The sequence below is a fragment of the Lactuca saligna genome, chromosome 5 (assembly GCF_052625555.1).
Source record: "Lactuca saligna cultivar CGN05327 chromosome 5, ASM5262555v1, whole genome shotgun sequence".
NCBI lineage: Eukaryota > Viridiplantae > Streptophyta > Magnoliopsida > Asterales > Asteraceae > Lactuca > Lactuca saligna.
This window is the reverse complement of record NC_136421.1, coordinates 213,266,932-213,286,134: the sequence shown is the minus strand read 5'-3', so window position 1 is coordinate 213,286,134 and position 19,203 is coordinate 213,266,932.

Here is a 19,203-nt window from a genome sequence, read left to right as displayed (position 1 = left end):
ATGAATGTTATAAACCTTTAATACTTTTCACTCATTGCCACAATCTTAACTTTAAGACTTGTTATTGGAACGAAGTATGATAGACTTCTTGATTTAACCATTTCTTCAATCCTTGATTCCTCTTCTTAAACATACAATTGTACTAAGACTTACTTAGAGGATCAATTGAGACATGGTTCTTAATCATTAAGACCCATTATAAAGCATAAAAGCTACTCTCCCTTCTTCTTAGAATGGAGAAACTTTTATCTTTCTGCCTACTTGATTCTTCTTGTTCGTTCTACTATTGATCTAAACCCTTTAATCAATTCAGAATTACACTTAATCTTGTAAGTGTAATCATATTTACTAAGCCATTAGTAAATCATGACTAATATCTTTGTTACTCTTATGGTGAACTTGATCAACACACAACTTTGTGTACTTGATCTCCTAGTCCTTCACTTGACACTTTGTCAACGAATTTGTCTAATTTCCAAATATGAAATTTCTCATTCATCATGCAACCAAGTTGCGTGATTACAAATTTCAGTCCAATTGAAACCTTGGGCGATGAGAAACTCTCCCTATTTGGTAAATTCTCGACATTCCCATAAATAACATAACTAAGAATCATATCCATTCGTTGTAGAAATATGCAAGCATCAATTTTCATAACGATTTCATTGCAAGGAAGTAAACAAATAAATAAATAAGTCAAACAAAATTTATTTTATTTATAAAAGCAGCGGAAAAACATTTGTCCTTACAATGCAAAATCTATTTGAAAAACTATGTAAAAGGAAAATTTCTAACAACTCTATCATAACTATCTAAGCTCAAAATCCAATCTTCAAGTCCATGCGATCAAGATCCATCTCTTGTGATTAGATTCATCTTGCTCTCTTATCAAGCTTCCTTTCTTTTCACCGATCCTTCAAAACATTCAAATGCAATCTTATCACATCATGTATTAAGAATCAATGAATAGGAACTTAACGGAGTTAGATAGTGGATTTTACCTGAAGCGTGGTCATACTTTTGACTCTCCCATCTCTTAGATCTCTTAGGTAAATAGGGTAACTTCGTCTCCAATGCCCCTTCTCTTGGCAATAAAAGCAAATTGACTCTTTTGGAACAACACATGGAACTACTTCAGACATCGCCTATCTCTTGTGATCAAACTTTTCGATCATTGCATGTTTTTCATTTCCATTGTCTATATCCATAGATGTCTTGAAGGCAGATTCACCAATCAACTTTGCTTTTCTATTGCGCCAAACCATTGCTGATTCAGCAGCAATAAGCATATAGGTGAGATCTATAAGGGTCACGTCATGGTTTATCATATAGTACTCTCTTGCGAACTCACTATATGAGTTAAGAAGTGACTGAAGAACCCAATCAATAGCCATTTCCTCACAGACAACGGATCCTAACATTCTTAACCTATCAACGTGTGACTTCATCCCTAGGACGTGTGCACACACCGACTTTCCTTCTTTATGTTCACTTGCCAAAAGGGCTTGAGTGATCTTGAACTTTTCAAGCCTTTGAATTTGTGGGTTAGGGAGAATAATTGGAGGAGGAGGAGGAAGTGAAGCATGATTTCTTGTTCCTCGATCGAATCGTGGAATATCATCTTCATGTGGAATGCTTGTTCCACGGGATTTGGGAAGACCATAGTTGTCGAACTTTGACATCTACAAAACGGGAGAAAAACGAATTCAAGATAGTTGATAGATTGAGTCCTTAGTAAATCACCCAAATGAAATACTAAGGCTAGGACCCAACACAATATTCTACAACTCGGGAGAGGGATGCCGTAACCCTAATTGCAGAATATTTGAAGGTAAGTGAATGACGATTCACTAATTTCCACCACGAAAAACGAAAAAGAAATTTAAGTTTTAAATCTATGAAAACTCCTAGATCCTTTGAGATTCATTGAACTTTCAATGGCATGTTTAAATCTCGATATGCCCCTCTTGTTTGTGACTGGGATGCCGAGGATCACAAAGCGGGTGTGAATAACCATGCAAACTTACATGGTGCCCTCACATGTTACAGTCACCTATTCGATGTGCCGGTAAACCACACACGCTCCACCGAACTATGACAAACATTGTGTCACCCTTTGCTACCTTTGCTTAGCACCATTTAGTGTGCCGGTAAACCACACACGCTCCACTAACGTCTTCGCAAGGACACAAAGTGTAATTTCATGGAATTGCATCAATTCACTTTTCCTAAGTAGCTAAGATTGGGAATTTTGAAAAACGTTTAGTTACTTTAGTAATTCATTATACTTATAATGGAAGGTTTCGTCCTATCCTACCCGTTCGGCTAACGACCCTCCACTAGTCAAGAGTGCGGTGGGTAAGAGTGGATACCCATTCAATCGCCATTTTATAGGAAATTTCCTTAAACATCCCTTATAGACGAGCTTCGTGAATGAGGCCTACTAACGGTAAGACTGACTTTTACTCATACATATATATAATGTTAGACTTTTAATGTTATATATATATATAGTATAGGGTGGATTTTACACTTTTATAATACTATTTGGTTAACTTTAACAATTACACTTTTAATTCAATTAAATGGTTAACCTAAACTTTTATGGATTTATTAAATCTCTTTTAATTATACTCCTTAATTAATTAATAAAACCATAAGGGTGTATTTGAACTTTTCAAAACATTTCTAGGGTTTTAGAATTTAACATTCCTAATTAAACTTTTAATCAACTTTTAAATTCCAAAACTTGAGGGCAAGTTTTGAAACATTTCAAAACAATTTAGTTTTAATCTATCTTAAAATTTTGAATTTATGACATTTAAATTAAAATTTTAAATATTAAAACTCTTGATTTAATAATTATCTTGAATTAGACTACTAATTTAATTATTAAATCATAAGGGATTATCTAAATAATGAGGATAATTACCATTTGTACATTTAAGTTATCCTAATCCCTTAAATATCTATATAGATTTCGAAAATATGGATGGATAATGCAAGATCTTGAATTACCATATATAACAATTAAAGGATAATTACAAGATATGGGATAATCCAAATCCCTAAAAATTAGGATCTTATCTTGGGGAGGAGGCAAATTTCGAAAATCAAGGGATTATAACAAACCCTAGATTTCGAAATTTAAGGGTTTAAGGAAAGGATTTGAAGATCTTATTCAAACTCTTGCAAATTAGGGTTTGCAAACCCTAATCTCGAAAAACCCTAGCCTCTTAGGGTTTATTGGCAATAAACCCTAACATATATCAAGTTCATACAATTGAAACCAAACCAATGGCTCTGATACCACTGATGGGTTTTTGGGCATAAGACATCCTATGTGCTCATACAAACCCTAAAGCTTGGATCTAGGTTTCTCTATTGTACATACTTTGAATCCAAGACTATAAACCCTAATTCTAGCATATGGAAATCAGAATTCACATGTAATTAGGTTTAAGAACATACCTTGATTGTTATATAGCAATAACAATCCAATTCCTCCTTGAATTGACTTTGGAAGGCTGAGAGTCACAAGTGTCACTCCTCTAATGGCTTACAAACACCATAAGCAAGTGGAGAAGGTATAAAGAGAGAGGAGAAGGGTACGAATTCATCCTTAGATCCTCTTGGGAAGAAGTACACGAATTCCAAGGCCTTAGGGGGTTTATATAGGTGTAAAGATTAAGGTTTTAGTCCTTATCCTTATCTAGTTGCTTGTCCACCAAGCAACCATAAGATAAGTCCTAGAAACCCTTATCCTAGTCAAATTCTAAGGGATTTACACCTCTAATTCGTTCACCATATATATAAGATAATCCTTACCTTATTTTGTAACTATCACATAATTACAATTCAGCCCCTCTAGTTTAATTAATTACACTTGATCACAAAATTAATTCTTAATTAATTATTGACCAATATTAATTAAACAAATATGATTTCTCCTTTAATATATTATTCTTATAACATATTAATAAATCATAATAACCTCTCTCTCTTTATTTATTTCTCCAATCAAGTTGCTTTGGTGAAGGCAACCCAAAAGGACCATGCACCATCGGGTCAAGTACATACCAAAATAGTTATGGACTTAGACACTAATCCAACAGATTTGTGACAATGTTTTTGTATCTGTCGATTCGTTGATTATGGTTGTTCATGCTGAGGATGAGTTTGGTGATTTTGGCCATGTCATTTTGGGTTGAATGGTGCAGACCTAAGTGATTTAGTTGATTTGAGATCTCTAAGGCCTTGCCTTATGGTAGTGTTACTTAAGTCGTGATACTTAAGAAAGAAGTGATTGTATGATCATCTCAAGGATTGCAATCGGAGACTGAATGATTGGCAGATGTATTGGAATGTCACCCTATTAAGTAGAGGCTATGTTCTTCCAACCTTCCATGTTCAGAGGAGAGAGAGGGCAGACATGTGATTTATAAAGTTAGGATGCAAACCCATCATGGGTCTATATGGATGCGGTATTTGGTGGCAATATGGCAGTATGGAAATACACAAGAGGATCCTTATGGTATGGTTGCTTTAAGATGAGATCAAAGGTATTCTTTCTTGAGATGAATTGGCGGTTTGGATTTGCAGGAGAAGAATGTAGTAACCCAATTGTTTCTAGATAGGAAGTTGGTATTTTGCCTGTGCATTTTCATGGAATTGTTGATGTTAGAGGCAACCATGATTGGGAAGTTCCCAAGGTCTCCTTCTAAGATTCATAATCTCTTTGAGTTTCCTTGGTCCTCATCTAGAAGATCATCTTACATTGTATTATACATTCCAAGGGTCAGGGATGTTATGTATCTTGGTGAGCTTGTTTGAGTTTTGGTCTGGCTGCAATGTCAGCTGGTAATAGTTTAAACCATGAGTGGGGGAGAGATGGATATTCTACTTAGGGAATCATCAATATGTTTGAATTATTGTTATAGAATAATAGGTCATAGATATTTTCGATATGGGTATGCGAAACATTGGTTTAGGATTTGGTTAAGACGGGGGAATAGAACATTTTGCCATCATATTTATGTGTTCAGTAATGCAAGAGTCATCTCTGCGGCAAGAAGCTATTAGACTATAAGGAGCTCGTTTTTGTTAGTGGTTCCTTTCGGAAACATTGAAAAATAGCTCAAGAGGCATTTGGGTTGCTCAGGTTGAGTATCACTCGTTGAAAGATTTGTCAGCTTGTAGTATAGATCCATACCTATAGTTTAGGATAGGTAGCTGCTAATAGGTCAATCATTTTCAGAGTGTGGTTTGTATGGTTCCTCATGGTTTTATGTTCATTAGTGTATTGGATCATGGGATTATTTGTGGATGCATCCTCGATCATTGGTCATTTCGTTCATCATCAACAATAGAAATTCTTTTGAAGTTCCAGGTTGTATCAGTTGAAGTTCAATAGATGTGTAAACCTTTCGTCAAGTTTGGATCGAGATTGGGTGATGTGCTGGCTTATTGGAAGCTTAGAAGTTGGGGCAACGTTGTTCAGGTTTTCTAGACGTGACATTCAATTTGCATAGAACTTAATTTTTTTGGCATGTCATACTGATAGGGTTGGTATTTGGATGGATCTGATCAGAGTTTTAGAAACATTTATGGATAACTTTAAAATTCTTGTTGAGATAGTTACGTATTGATGGGGTCTTTTCAGTCTCAATCAATATATGGGATCTTGATCCAATTGTTTAGGAGAATGTTTTATGTTAATAATTGAGGTTTGTCATTCCGTTATACCATATGGTACTTCACCTTTTGGGTGAGGTTGTGGGTTACATTAAGGGTGTATTGATTGAGACTCTTAGGTCTCAAGATCGTTAGTCTTATTGGCATGTTTAGGATTGGTATTCATTTGGATTGCCCAAATAGTGGGAGCATTCCAGACATAGGTTAAGGGTCGGGAAGGGCATTCGAGACTCATGATGTGGACTAAGAGGCAATCTAGACTTATGATGAGGACCTTGTAGGGGTATTATAGACATTGGTTGTAGGCCTAGTGATCACGTTTGTTTATTTCTTACGTGTTGTACTTTGGCTGTTATTACATAGTGGAAGCCGGGAGACTCAGTGACCAGCTGGGTTGGAACATGCAACTAGTTAAGGGTTGTTGGGAGTAATCATTGTGCATCAAAAGTCTCTTGCGGAGTGTTTTATTTATAAATCCCATTTGCTTGTGAGCTATTTATTAGGAGTTTTTTAGCATCCCAAAATTCTAGACCAAAATTTTCATTTTTGATATAACGATTATGTAACATCCCAAGACTAGGTATGCCTCATTAACCCTAGTTCTATTGTAATTGTCAAATTTGTTCCTTCATTTGATAAAAGGTGGTAAATGAGTACGCAGGGCGTACGTGTGTGTATGCTCAACATACTCATGTGCGCGATTTAGACGAGAAGCCACCTAGTACGTTAGGCATACCAGAGGGTACGCTGGGTGTACTAGGCTGAGAGCGAAAACACTAATTGAGGGGTGTGTTCCTATTTAAGGAACATGATGGTCTCATCTCTGGCCACCATTTCTAGCCCTCAACCCTCTCAAACCCTAAATTTCGTCCCTTGAGCTTGAGTGTTCATTTGCGAGCTATTAAGTTCTCTTGTGGCATCCTTAGAAGTGAAGAAGGTGCACTCAAAAGGATAGAGTTGGAGTCCAGGTCTTGGATCTGAGCTTTTCTGTGGTTGGAGCATCAGTTGAAGGTATAAAGCTCAAAAGCTTTCTCATCCTTTTTGGTTTGTGCATAATATGGTCTATTTTAGGGTTTTTGTTCTGTAAGCTTGAAGCTTTATGAGTTGTTGAACTCTAGAGCCTAATACCTATCCCTTTGAGTTTGCTTAATGGAGTGGATTCATAAAAATGGAGTCTTGGATGTTAAAACCGCCCCATGCATGAGATATGAGCATTTTTGGGATTATAAGGTGACAGTTTTTGTGTTTGGGACTTTATCAGTCATGTAAAGGCTTAAAGTCGTGGACTTTATGGAGTATGAGCCACTAGGAAGTCCAGACCTGAGATTAGGGTTATGGTCTTAACAACTTAATACCAAGAGAGTGGATAGACCAAATCCGAGGCGTATACCGAGCATAATCCCAATATGCGTAGCATTGCATCGAGGATCCCCGATTCATGCATGGCGAGCTAGCACACCCAGCGTAGAGGTTCTGTACACGCAACGTACGCGTTGTAGTTGACTTCTGTTGACTTTTAGGGTTTGGTCAAATTGTGGAGTATAGATTCCATGGGAGGATAAAATGATCTTTTATCCTTCTATAAGTTTGTAGAGGGTATACTCTAGCTTCTTTGAGGGCCATTTATTAATTAGAGATATTTATCATATGTATTAGGCGGAGGCTAAACCGGTGATTCATGTACGAGTTTTTATTTGCTTGCTTACGAGGTGAGTCTTCTCATTATACTTACTTAAAGTGGTAATCTTTGTGTGATCGGAGGGTCTTATGTTCTTATATTGATTATTGTGATATCCTGCATTATTCTTTGTGATTTATGTTGTCTGTTATTCTGAGCTTACTGAGTTAGGACCGGAGGATCCACTCGAGTTATGGGACCGAAGGGTTCCACTGAGAAACATTGACCGGAGGGTCTTATTCGAGTACAGCCATGAGTGTCTAATGAGATTTGTGTGGTGTTTTTGGGGAACTCACTAAGCTTCGTGCTTACCTTGTTTTGTGTTATGTGTTTCAGGTACTTCTCGGGATCACGGGAAAGCGCTGGCTTGATTGTACACACGAGATTGAGTTATGTTTTGGGGATCTTGGATTTTATTACTTTAGACAGGCATGTGATAAATTTGATATTTCAGGGATGTTTTGTGATTTGTGTTGATGAAATTAATGTGATTTTTATATGAAATTTTTGTTTGAAAGTTTACAGTGTTTCAAGTTGGTATCACCGCCTTGGCTTGAGCAATTCGGACATACCTTCGGGTGTGTCTAGACTTAAACTAAGGATTTGAGAAAAAATTTCAAAAGAAATGATTTTTTCTAAAATGAGAAAGAGTTTTAAGAGAAAAACGAGTTGGAGCAGTGTGTACAATCAGCCGGAGCCCGAACGGTGATTTCCCAAAGTACCCTCACTTACTGCTGTTATGAGATATTTGTGAGATGTTAGGGATGCATGCTAGTGGATAGGCTAGGTATTTCATATTTAGGGCTAGAGTTTCCTGATTTGTGATGCCTTAGCCTAGGAGTTGTTGTTATCTGTTATTTTCTTTGAGGATATGCTGAGTAGGAGTATCTAGTAGGAATCACTTAGAAAGAGTTCTAATTCGAGGGATAATCTAGGAGAATACCTAGATGAGCATATGAGGGGTATACTGAGAGAGCAGTATGTTATTCGTGAGATATAGAGTACTTGTGAATTGGGATTCTAGGAGGAGGAATTGGGGTAACTACATGTTGGTGTGGAAAGTAGTATTGGGCTCATACTACTGAAAGCACCAGATCTGTATGCAACCTAAGTAAGCATCCTTAGGATGATAAGGAACATGTAGGGATGGCAAATCGAGTATGAGTATACTAGAACTACTCTCTGATGATTTTTTGTGTTGTGTTTTAGAGACATCATGGTGGGTACACGCCACAACCCAGGGACCAGTGGGACCAGTGACGAGGAGATCCGCAGGGTCATTGCAGAAGAGGTGGCTGCAGCCAATCGAAAGGTGATACCAGAGATGTTTGGGTCTATTAAGACCACCCTGATTGAGACATTTGATGAGCGGTATGCTTTTATTACTAAGGTTGTTGCTGCTATAGCCACTGCAATAATAGCTGCTGCTAGGCCATAAGGAGGTGACTTGTTGTTGTTCCGGGAATTCAGCAACACAAAGCCACCAGAGTTTGATGGGACACATGATTTGATTGTTTCTATAAGATGGATCTCTAATATTGAGGGATGAATTTATACGTGTTCATGCCCAGATCGCTTGAGAGTTTGGTTTGCACTGAATCTGCTTCGCTTGGGGGCGAAAGACTGGTGGAAGCTTGTGACTACCAATTTTACTCCTACGGACCATGCCGCAGTGACGTGGGAGAGGTTCACACAGTTGTTTCGAGATGAGTATGTTCCCCTAGTAGAGAGGGGATGTTTGGTGTAGGAGTTTCTATCTCTCAAGTAGAAGACAAAGTCAGTGACTGAGATTACAAGGATGTTCCACGAGAGGACGTTGTTCTGCCCTGAGCACGTGTCCACTGAGCATGCACGAGTGAGTCGATATTTGAGCATCTTGAGGAGAGACATTCGGGAGTTAATGGAGAACTCGTCATACCGGAAATTAGCTGAGCTTCAGACAAATGGCAGGCAGAGGGAGATTGAGCTAGAGTTACAAACCAGAGAGGAGGAGGAGTCTCGAGGTGGGGACCGGAGACCAGTACAGTCGCAGCCGGTGACAAACCGGGCTAAGCCTGTTGATACGAGATCTAGGGGCAAAAAAGGGCTGCACTTGTGGCAAGTGTGGTTAGAGTCACGAGGGATCGTGTCGGGAAGGTATTTCCTACTAATGTGGCAAATAGGGGCACATGGCGAAGTATTGCCCCAAGGGGTTTTGCAATTTGCTTTCACTGCAACCAGACTAGCCATTGGAAGGCCTTGTGCCCTCAGCTCATTCAAGGATCAGCTCAGGGTTCCACACCGTCTACTTTACGTGCTATTGATATTCAGACAATGAAGGTCAAGACACTGAGGGCCTGTGGGAGAGCTTTTCAGCTGACAATGGAGTAGGTCCGCGCAACACCTACTATCGTAGCTGGTACGTATTTCCTTATTAATATCATTTGATATTTATTATCTAAGGGTTTCTATAGCCGACGAGCATGCGATTTTTGGTACTGATGTATTCCGGGGATGTATACTGGAGATCTGTGGTGTTGAGTTTCCGACAAACCTAGTATCGATTGCATGGGTTATGTCTTTGTCATCATGGGCATGGATTGGTTCAGTCGGTTTGGAGTTGTGATTAACTGTGAGCGTCATATGGTGACCATACGAGACCTTAGTAGGGGAGTGCTTATGGTGTATAGCGAGGGTACCAAATATGCATTAGCTTTCTGCGCTAATGCCAGAGCGAGACAGAGTCTACATCAGGGTTGTATGGGATTTTTGGCGTACGTGACGATTACGCAAGTTGCTACAGATAGGCCAAATTCTATTTCCAAGGTTCTGATGGTGCGCGAGTTTCCAAACGTTTTCCCCGAGGATTTACCAGGTGTACCTCTCGAGAGGCAGGTGGAGTTTCAGATTGATTTGGTTCCGGGTGCGGCGCCTATTGCCAAGGCACCTTATCGCCTTGCACCGCCAGAGATGCAAGATTTATCCTCACAACTCTACGAGTTGTCAGGGAAGGCTTTTATCAGGTCGAGTAGCTCACCGTGGGGAGCACCGATCTTTTTTGTCAAGAAAAAATGACGGTTCACACCGGATGTGCATTGATTACCGGGAGTAGAACAAGCTAACGGTCAAGAACTGTTATCCACTACCATGGATCGACAATTTATTCGATCAATTGCAGGGGGAATCTTGGTTTTCCAAGATTTATTTGAGGTCTGGATATCATCTGATGAGAGTTTGCGAGGAGGATATCCAGAAGACGACCTTTCAGACTCGTTATAGGCACTACGCATTTGTGGTGATGCCTTTCGGACTCACAAATGCACCGACAACCTTCATGGATCTCATGAACCGGATGTGCATGCCCAGATTGGATCGATCGGTGATCGTGTTCATCGATGATATTCTGGTGTAACTGAGATCCAGAGAGCCGCACGAGGAACATCTTCGAGAGATTCTGGGATTATTGAGGACGGAGAGGCTTTATGTCAAATTCTCCAAGTGTGATTTCTGGTTAAGAGAGGTCCAGTTCCTAGGACACCTCATTAATAAAAATGGGATATTGGTCGACCCGACCAAGATTGAGGCAGTTATAAGATTGGAGGTGCCGAGATCCCCGTACGAGATTAGAATTTTTCTGGGTTTGGTCAGCTACTATCGGAGGTTTATCAGAGATTTCTCCAAGATTGTCATTCCTCTCACCAGATTGACTAGGAAGGGTGTTAATTTTGTATAGGGGTTCGAGCAGCAGGCCTCATTCGAGAATCTTCTCCAGAGATTGTGCAAAGCTCCAGTGTTAGCCCTTCCCAATGGAGTGGAGGACTTTGTAGTTTATTGTAATGCCTCTATATCAGGAATGGGTGCAGTGCTGATGCAGAGGGGATAAGTGATAACATATGAATCGAGGAAGTTGAAACCTCATGAGATGAGGTATCCCACCCACGATTTGGAGATGGGGGCGGTGGTGTTCGCCTTCAAGATCCGGCATCACTATTCGTATGAAGTCTGGTGTACCATACAAATGGACCACAAGATCTTGAAGTACCTCATGGATCAGCCCAACCTGAACATGAGGCAAAGGAGGTGGTTGGATTTAGTGAAAGCCTACGACTGTGAGATCTTGTATCATGCGGGAAAGGCTAATTTGGTATCCAATTCCTTGAGTTGTAGAGCAGCGAGTGCTCCGATACGAGATGTGTGCATGCGGATGACAGTGATGAATCCAGTCTTAGACACCACCCGAGAGGCCCAGGTGGAGGCCGTGAGACCAGAGAATCATAAGAGAGAGCGAATAATTGGGTAGATTTATGAGTTTGGGATGGATACTCGAGGGCTTATGACTTTCCGTGGGTGGATTTAGGTGCCCTATACAGGTGTAGCTCAATGTATATTGATGGAGGAGGCACATAGATCGAGATTCTCCATCCACCCGGGGGCCAATAAAATGTATTTGGATCTGAAGAGAAATTAGTGTTAGCCCTGTACGAAGAGGGATGTGGCATGGGTAGCTGAGAGGTGCTTGAGCTGTTGTTAGGTTAAGGCGGAGCACTAGCATCCACATGGCCCATTACAGCCACTAGAGATTCCCTAGTCGAAGTGAGAAGAAATTTCCATGGATTTTATCAACAAATTACCGAGAACCGCGCGAGGTGTCGACACGATATGGGTGATTGTGGACCGATTGACGAAGAGTGCTCACTTTTTGGCTATCAGTGAGAACTCTTCTATAGAGAAATTGGCCAAGATTTATGTGAGAGAGGTGGTAGCACGGCATGGAGTGCTAACATTGATAGTGTCCGATCGATATGTGTGTTTTACTTCCAGGTTCTAGAAGATGTTTCATGAGGAGTTGGGTACTTGGTTGCACTTCAATACTGCATACCACCTACAGATAGACGGGCATAGTGAGCGGACAATTAAGACACTTGAGGACATGCTGCATGCATGTGTTATGGACTTTGGGGGAATTTGGGACACTTATTTTCCCTTGGCTGAGTTTTCGTACAACAACAACCACCATTCCAGTATAGGTAAGCCTCCCTTCGAGCTCTTATATGGGAGGAGTTATCGGACCCCCATCTGTTGAGGAGAGGTAGGGAAGAGTCTGATGGGTGGTACTTAGATAGTGCTCAAGACGACCGAGAAGATTCAGCAGGTTAGATAGAGATTACTAACGACCCAGAGTCGCCAGAAGAGTTATGCAGACCAACAACGATCCGAGCTAGAGTTCTAGGTTGGATATTTTGTCCTCCTGAAAGTATCCCCCTGGAAAGTGGTGATTAGGTTCATGTTGCAGGGACAGTTGGGTCCTAGATATATTGGCCCTTTGAGAGTGACTGCTAGAGTGGGGAAGGTAGCTTACCGGTTGGAGCTACCTGTAGAGTTGAGCCAGATTCATAACACCTTCCATGTGTCTTAGTTGAGGAAGTGTGTAGCTGATGAGACTGTGGTGGTACCCTTAGAGGACATTCAGGTAGATGCGATCCTGAATCACATTGAGAGGCCAACAACGATCATAGATCGGAAGGTGAAGGTGTTGAGGAATAAAGAGGTGCCCCTGGTTCAGGTCCAGTGGAAACATCGCAGAGGACCCAAGTGGACTTGAGAGCCGGAGTCCGAGATAGAGGGAGAAGTTTGATTCTAGTAGGGGAGAATTGTAACATCCCAAGACCAGGTATGTCTCATTAACCCTTATTCTATTGTAATTGTCATGTTTGACCCTTCATTTGAGAAAAGGTGGTAAATGAGTATGCAGGGCATATGGATGTGTACGCTCAGTGTACTCATGTGCTTGATTTAGACACAAAACCACCTAGTACACTGGGCGTACCAGTGGGTATGCTGGGCGTACTAGACACAGAGTGAAAACCCTAATTGAGGGTCGTGTCCCAATTTACGGTACATGATGGCCTCATCTCTGGCCACCATTTACAACCATCAACCCTCTCAAATCCTAAATTTTTTCCATTGAGCTTGAGTGTTCATTTGTGAGCTATTAAGTGTTCTTTTCATCCTTAGAAGTGAATACAGGTGCATTCAATAGGATAGAGTTGGAGTCCAGGTCTTGGATCTGAGCTTTTCTGTGGTTGGAGCATCAGTTGAAGGTATAAAGCTTAAAGCTTTCTCATCCTTTTTGGTTTGTTCATAATATGGTCCATTTTAGGGTTTTTGGCCCCAAAGCTTGAAGCTTAATGAGTTGTTGAACTCCATAGCCTAATATATGTCCCGTTGAGTGTCCTTAATAGAGTGGATTCATAAAAATGGAGTCTTGGACGGCAAACCACCCCATGCATGAGATATGAGCATTTTTGGGAGTAGAGGGTGAGATTTTGGTGTTTGGGACTTTATCAGCCACGCAAAGGCTTAAAATCACGAACTTTATGGAGTATGAGCCACTAGGAAGTCCAGATCTGAGATTAGAGTTATGGTATTAACGGATTAAAACCAACAGAGTGGGAAGAACAAATTTGGGGCGTACACCGATCGTAATCCCAATACGCACATCATAGGGTCGAGGATCCCTAATGCATGCATGGCGAGGTAGTACGCCCAACGTAGAGGTTCTGTACACACTGTAGTTGACTTTTGTTAACTTTTAGGGTTTGGTCAAATTGTGGACTATAGAGGCAATGGGAAGTTAAAATTGTCTCTTATCCTTATGTGTGTTTGTAGAGGGTTTAGTATAGCTTATTTGAGGGCCATTTATTAATTAGAGATATTTATCTTATGTATTAGGCGGAGGCTAGACCGGTGATTCATGTATGAGTTTTTATTTGCTTGCTTACGAGATGAGTGTTCTCACTATACTTACCTAGGGTGGTAATCTTTGTATGACTGAAGGGTCTTATGTGCTTATATTGAGTATTGTGATATCCTGCATTATTCTTTTGTGATTTATGTTGTGTGTTATTCTGAGCTTATTGAGTTAGGACCGGAGGGTCCACCCGAGTTGTGGGAACGGAGGGTTCCATTGAGACACATTTACCTGAGGGTCTTATTCGATTATATCCATGAGAGGCTAATAAGATATGTGTGCTGTTTTGGGGAACTCACTAAGCTTCGTGCTTACCATGTTATGTGTTATGTGCTTCAGATACTTCTCTGGATCACGGGAAGGCACCGGCTTGATTGTACACATGAGACTGAGTGAGTATAATTTAGCCATGTTCAAAATTACTTCCCAACTAAAACTATGTGGTGAAACTATAACTCATGAAGACATGCTAGAGAAAACCTTCTCTACTTTTCATTCCATTAACATGCTCCTACAACAGTAATATCGTGACAAAGGTTTTAAAAAATATTGTGAATTAATCTCATGTCTTCTTCTGGTTGAACAAAATAATGAGCTCTTAGTGAAAAATCATCAATCACGTCCTATCGGTTCTAGTCCATTCCCTAAACTGAATGCGACATCATCTAATTATAATGGTCGTAGGTCTAACCATGGTCGTGGCCGAGGTTGTGGACGTGGTGGAGGCCGTAATAATAATCATCCCAATAATAATAATAATAATAATAATAATAATAATAATAATAATAATAATAATAATAAGTAACCACTAGAAGTGGAAAAATAACAAAAACCCACATCCTAATGATAAAAGTGGTCAAGGCAAAAAAGAAAGTTGAAAATGTTTATCACCGATGTGGAATGACTGGTCATTGGTCTCGTAGATGTCGTACTCCAAAGCATCTTGTTGATCTTTATTAAGCTTCTCTAAAATCTAAAGAATGAAAAAATGCGTAAACAAATTTTTTTCAAAATTATTTTTCCAAAGATCAACTAGAAATGGAACAATTGGATGTTGTCGATTATCTTGCCTACACGAAAGGAACAAACAATGTTATGGATGGTGATGGAAGTACCCAATTTTTCCCTTAAAAGGAGATGGATATGCGATATCATGAAATTGTTGGTTTTCTAGTATCATTTGATTTTTGCATTATGTTTGTTTAGAGTCATTGTCACGGTCAAGAATAATATGTAGTTTTGTTTATTGTCTTTTATGATTTTTATGTCATAGTCGTTTCATGAGAAGAGATATTGGTGGTTCTTCTCAATATAATATAATATGACTTTATTTGTCTAAGTTGAATATTTCTTATTTCTTATTTATTTATTTATTTATTTATTTATTTATTTATTATTATTATTATTATTATTATTATTATTATTATTATTATTATTATTTTGAAGAGAAACATGGATATTCGCAAAAGAAACGAGGAAGATATATGTCTTGCAGACAGTTCAACAACACATAACATTTTTAATAATGAAAAATATTTTGCTTACTTATCAATTGGAGAAGCAAATGTTAATACAATAACGGGTAGTGCAAAAAATGATTGAAGGCTCTGGAAGAGCGAATATCATATTACCACAAGGGACAATAATTACAATTGGTAATGCATTATTTTCATCAAAATCACCATGAAATTTATTAAGTTTTAAGGATATTTGGTCCGAGGAATATCATGTTGAAACAACTAATGATGTTGATAAACAGTATCTTAATATTACAAAAATGATATCGGGTAAGAAAAGTCTTTTGGAAAAATTACCCGTATTGTCCTCCGGATTGTATTATACAAATATTAGAATGATTGAATCTTAGGTTATTGAAAATAAAAGGGATGATAACATCTTTAAATTTTGGCATGAGTAGTTGGGCCTTCCCGGATCAATTATGATGCGCCAAATAATTGAAACTTCAAGTGGTCATTCCTCGAAAAACCAACAGATTTTTCAAGCTAATGAGTTGTCTTGTGCTACATGTTCTCAAGGAAAATTAATTTCCCATCCATTATTGAATAAAGTTGGGTATGAAAGTCCTAGTTTCTTAGAAAGAATTCAAGGGGATATATGTGGACCAATTCATCCACCACATGGTTTATGGTTTTAATTGATGCGTCAACTAGATGGTCACACGTGTTCTTGTTATCTAGCCGTAATCTCGCTTTCGCAAGATTGCTTGCACAAATAACCCGCCTAAGAGCACATTTTCCTGATTACCCAATTAAGAAAATTCAACTTGACAATGCTGAAGAATTTACATCACAAGTTTTTAATGACTATTATATGTCGATAGGGATAACTATTGAACATCCTGTTGGATATGTTCATACACAAAATGGTTTAGCTGGGTCGTTAATCAAACGCCTTCAATTGATTGCAAGATCATTACTAATGCATTCTAAACTTCCTACATCGACATGGCGACATGCAGCTTTACATGTAGCATCGCTTATACACATCAGACCAACTAGTTATCATAAGTTCTCCCCTATTCAACCGATTTGCGTTTAGGAACAGAATATTTCCCATCAAAGGATGTTTAGATGTGCAATTTATGTACAAATTTCTCCACCTTACCACACAAAAATGGGTCCTCAAAGAAGAATGAGAATTTAAGTTGGATATGAATCTCCGTATATAGTAAAATATTTAGAACCACCAACTAGATATTTATTTACAGCTAGATTTGACGATTCTCATTTTGATGAATCAATTTTTCCAACATTAGGGGGCGAAATAAAGAAGCTGGAGAATAAAATATCTTGGAATCAATTATCACTTTCAGTTTTAGATCATTGTTCAAGTCAATGTGAACTTGAAGTGAAAAAGATAATTCATTTACAAAGTGTAGCAAATCAATTGCCAGATGCATTTACTGACCCTAAGAGAGTAACAAAGTCTCATGTACAAGCAGTAAATGCTCCAGTTAGAATTGATATCTTAGAAGGAAAAATACAACTACAAATTAATCTAAGTAACGCCTGAAGAATGGTTGACCAACCAGTTCCAAAGATAAAAATCCTCGAAAATGAAAGGGAGCAAATATAATTGATGATCCAAAAGAGAAAACAGAATCTCTTAAAAAGATTAATGAATGTATAGAAGAGCCCAATGACATAACAAAAGAAACCAGGCTACCTGAAAATTATGAAAATGAAGAAACCTCAATATAATTCATTTTCTTATCCATTGAGTAACCCGATGGTAGTAGGGCATTTAGATGTAAAAAAGGACCAATTTTAGCCTTGTGAAAAAAATGAAAAGCTTCTTGATCCTAAAGTAACATATGTTAGTACTATTGGTGCACTAATGTATCTTGATAATAATACGAGACCCATTATATCCTTGGCTGTAAACTTATTAGCAAGATATAGTTCTTGCCAAACAAGTAGACAATGGAATGGAGTCATAAACATTCTTCGATATCTTCGAGGTACAATGGATATGGGCTTATATTATTCGAATTCATCAAATGCGGAGTTAATTGGTTATGAAGATGCTGAATATTTTTCTTATCCACACAAAGCTCGATCCTAAACAAGTTATTTATTCACTTGTGGAGGTACTTCAATTTCTTGGCGTTCTGTTAAACAAACTTTAGTTGTTGCTTCTTCTTACCATGCAAAGATTATAACAATTCATGAGGCAAGCCATGAATGTATTTGGTTAAGAAATTTAACACATCACATTCGTGAGAATTGTGGTCTAACTTCTAACAGAGATGTTCCAACCATACTATGTGGAGATAATGCGGCTTGTATAGCCCAATTCAAGGAAGGGTTTATCAAAGGAGACATAACCAAACATATATCACCAAGGTTTTTTGTTCACACATGATCTTCAAATAGAGCGTGACATCAACATCCAAAAAATTCAATTAAGTAACAACTTGACAGATTTGTTCACTAAAATGCTTCCTACATTGAAATTTGAAAACATGGTACGAAACATTGGAATGCGACGCTTTAAGAAAATCAAGTGATATGATAATTAAGGGGAGTTGGAAACATATTGCACTATTTTCCTTAGCTATGTTTTTCGTACTAGGTTTACTTAAGAATGTTTTTAACGAAGTAATTGTTCCCAATATTTATTATTAATCACGTACTATTTTTCCTTAATAAATGATTTTTTTCCATGAGGTTTTACCTATTAATGTTTTAACGAGGCATAATACAATCGTCATTCAAGGGGGAGTGTTATGAAATATTAGTTTGTGAATGATCAATGGATTCTCCATTCTCCCATAACTCCCCATCATTATTTAGTATTAGTAATAATCATTTCAATGTGTTTTATAAATGTAATAATGCACCATCATAATGTGCATTCATGTTATAAATCATCTTTCATCTTATGTTGATAGTATAAATAGTGAGGCATATATATTAGAAACTTGATGATTTTATCATAAGTATTGGAATGAGAGTTCTTTCGACTCTCGCTACATTATAATTTATTTTGTTATTAGCTTCATATTTTATAAAAAAAAATTATAATGGATATAAGTAGAGATTGAAGGATTTATAATTTGAAAGGTATTAATTAATTGGCAAAGTTTATGGTTACAAAAAACAAGCAAACAATATATATCGAAAAACATCTTCTAATATGACTGTAATAAGACGAGTGATTGAATGATTGCCTAATTTGTGTTAGATTGTATCCACAACAATGCACCTATAGATTGATTTTAATATAAGAAAACATATCGTGAACAATTAATTTTAAGAAACTGACTAGTAATTTATTCAAATTACATGTGTCAGCGGTTTTAAAAAAAAGGGATAATGACTTGATAGGGTAAGATACTTTTTGAAATGTACATATTTAGTCCTTATTCATTTTTGTAAATTAAACCCTTATACTTTATTAATATGTACATATTAGGTCATTTTCACCGGATTCTACAGGTTTTGTTGACGTGGAAGGGTTTATTTTACAAAAAAAAAAAATAAGGACTAAATGTGTACATTTCAAAAAGTATCTTACCCTATCGAGTCATTTTCCATTTTTTTATTTTGTAGAAATGAAATACCCAGGTGTCATCCAC